Genomic DNA, 3729 nt, shown 5'->3' on the forward strand with positions numbered 1-3729 from the left:
ATCGGAGGGAATGATGTTTATCGGGGAATGATGTTTATCGGGGGGAATGATGTTTATCGGGGGGAATGATGTTTATCGGGGGGAGTGATGTTTATCGGGGAATGATGTTTATCGGGGGGAATGATGTTTATCGGGGAATGATGTTTATCGGGGGGAATGATGTTTGTCGGGGAATGATGTTTATCGAGGGGAATGATGTTTATCGGGAATGATGTTTATCGGGGGGAATGATGTTTATCGGGGAATGATATTTATCGGGGGGAATTAAGTTTATCGGGGAATGATGTTTATCGGGGGGAATGATGTTTATCGGGGAAGTATGTTTATCGGGGGGAATTATGGTTATCGGGGGAATGAAGTTTATCGGGGAATGATATTTATCGGGAATGATGTTTATCGGGGAATGATGTTTATCGGGGGAATGATGCTTATCGGGGGAATGATGTTTATCGGGGAATTATGTTTATCGGGGGGAATGATGTTTATAGGGGAATGATGTTTATCGGGGGGAATGATGTTTATCGGGGAATGATGTTTATCGGGGGGAATGAAGTTTATCGGGGAATGATGTTTATCGGGGGGAATGATGTTTATCGGGGGAATGGTGTTTATCGGGGAATTATGTTTATCGGGGAATGATGTTTATCGGGGGAATGATGTTTATCGGGGGAATGATGTTTATCGGGGAATGATGTTTATCGGGGGAATGATGTTTATCGGGGGGAATTATGTTTTTCGGGGAATGATGTTTATCGTGGGGAATGATGTTTATCGGGGAATGATGTTTCTCGGGGAATGATGTTTATCAGTGGGAATGATGTTTATCGGGGAATGATGTTTATCGGGGGGAGTGATGTTTATCGGGGAATTATGTTTATCGGGGGGGAATGATGTTTATTGGGGGGAATGATGTTTATCGGGGAATGATATTTATCGGGGGGAATGATGTTTATCGGGGAATGATGTTTATTGGGGAATGATGTTTATCGGGGAATGATGTTTATCGGGGGGAATGATGTTTATCGGGGAATGATGTTTATTGGGGAATGTTGTTTATCGGGGAATGATGTTTATCGGGGGGAATGATGTTTATCGGGGAATGATGTTTATCGGGGCGAATTATGTTTATAGGGGAATGATTTTTATCGGGGGGAATGATGTTTATCGGGGAATGATGTTTATTGGGGAATGTTGTTTATCGGGGAATGATGTTTATCGGGGGGAATGATGTTTATCGGGGAATGATGTTTATCGGGGGGAATGATGTTTATAGGGGAATGATTTTTATCGGGGGGAATGATGTTTATCGGGGAATGATGTTTATAGGGGAATGATTTTTATCGGGGGGAATGATGTTTATCGGGGAATGATGTTTATCGGGGGGAATGAAGTTTATCGGGGAATGATGTTTATCGGTGGGGAATGATGTTTATCGGGGAATGATGTTTATCGGGGAATGATGTTTATCGGGGAATGATGTTTATCGGGGGAATGATGTTTATCGGGGGGAATGAAGTTTATCGGGGAATGATGTTTATCGGTGGGTATGATGTTTATCGGCGAATGATGTTTATCGGGGAATGATGTTTATCGTGGGGAATGATGTTTATCGGGGAATGATGTTTATCGGGGGGAATAATGTTTATCGGGGAATGATGTTTGTCGAGGGGAATGATGTTTATCGGGGGGAATGATGTTTATCGGGGAAAGATGTTTATCGGGGGGAATGAAGTTGATCGGGGAATGATGTTTATCGGGGGAATGGTGTTTATCGGGGAATGATGTTTATCGGGGAATGATGTTTATCGGGGGGAATGATGTTTATCGGGGAATAAAGTTTATCGGAGGGAATGATGTTTATCGGGGAATGATGTTTATCGGGGGAATGATGTTTATCGGGGAATGATGTTTATCGGGGGGAATGATGTTTATCGGGGAATGATGTTTATCGGGGGAATGATGTTTATCGGGGAATGATGTTTATCATGGGGAATGATGTTTATCGGGGAATGATGTTTATCGGGGAATTATGTTTATCCGGGGGAATGATGTTTATCGGGGAATGATGTTTATCGGGGAATGATGTTTATCGGGGGGAATGATGTTTACCGGGGAATGATGTTTATCGGGGGGAATGAAGTTTATCGGGGAATGATCTTTATCGGGGAATGATGTTTATCGGGGAATGATGTTTATCGGGGAATGATCTTTATCGGGGAATGATGTTCATCGGGGGAATGATGTTTATCGGGGAATGATGTTTATCGGGGAATGATCTTTATCGGGGAATGATGTTCATCGGGGGAATGATGTTTATCGGGGGGAATGATGTTTATCGGGGAATGATCTTTATCGGGGAATGATGTTCATCGGGGGAATGATGTTTATCGGGGGGAATGATGTTTATCGGGGGGAATGATGTTTATCGGGGAATGATGTTTATCGGGGGGAATGAAGTTTATCGGGGAATGATGTTTATCGGGGAATGATGTTTATCGGGGAATGATGTTTATCGGGGGGAATGATGTTTAACGGGGAATTATGTTTATCGAGGGGAATTATGTTTATCGGGGGGAATGATGTTTATCGGGGAATGATGTTTATCGAGGGGAATGATGTTTATCGGGGGAATGATGTTTATCGGGGTATTGATGTTTATCGGGGAATGATGTTTATCGGGGAATGATGTTTATCAGGGAATGATGTTTATCGGGGGGAATGATGTTTATCGGGGGAATGATGTTTATCGGGGAATAATGTTTATTGGGGGGAATGATGTTTATCGGGGAATGATGTTTATCGGGGAATGATGTTTATCGGGGGGAATGATGTTTATCGGGGAATGATGTTTATCGGGGGGAATAATGTTTATCGGGGAATGATGTTTATCGGGGGGAATGAAGTTTATCGGGGAATGATGTTTATCGGGGGGAATGATGTTTATCGGGGAATGATGTTTATCGGGGGAATGATGTTTATCGGGGAATGATGTTTATCGGGGAATGATGTTTATCGGGGGAATGATGTTTATCGGGGAATGATGTTTATCGGGGGAATGGTGTTTATCGGGGAATGATGTTTATCGGGGAATGATGTTTATCGGGGGAATGATGTTTATCGGGGAATGATGTTTATCGGGGGAATGGTGTTTATCGGGGAATGATGTTTATCGGGGAATGATGTTTATCGGGGGAATGATGTTTATCGGGGAATGATGTTTATCGGGGGAATGATGTTTATCGGGGAATGATGTTTATCGGGGGGAATTATGTTTTTCGGGGAATGATGTTTTTCGGGGAATGATGTTTATCGTGGGGAATGATGTTTATCGGGGAATGATGTTTCTCGGGGAATGATGTTTATCAGTGGGAATGATATTTATCGGGGAATGATGTTTATCGGGGGGAGTGATGTTTATCGGGGAATGATGTTTCTCGGGGAATGATGTTTATCAGTGGGAATGATATTTATCGGGGAATGATGTTTATCAGTGGGAATGATATTTATCGGGGAATGATGTTTATCGGGGGGAATGATGTTTATTGGGGGGAATGATGTTTATCGGGGAATGATGTTTATCGGGGGGAATGATGTTTATCGGGGAATGATGTTTATCGGGGGAATGATGTTTATCGGGGGGAATGATGTTTATCGGGGAATGATGTTTATCGGGGGAATGATGTTTATAGGGGAATGATTTTTATCGGGGGGAATGATGTTTATCGGGGA

The sequence above is a fragment of the Pristiophorus japonicus genome, chromosome X, assembly GCF_044704955.1.
Source record: "Pristiophorus japonicus isolate sPriJap1 chromosome X, sPriJap1.hap1, whole genome shotgun sequence".
Lineage (NCBI taxonomy): Eukaryota > Metazoa > Chordata > Chondrichthyes > Pristiophoridae > Pristiophorus > Pristiophorus japonicus.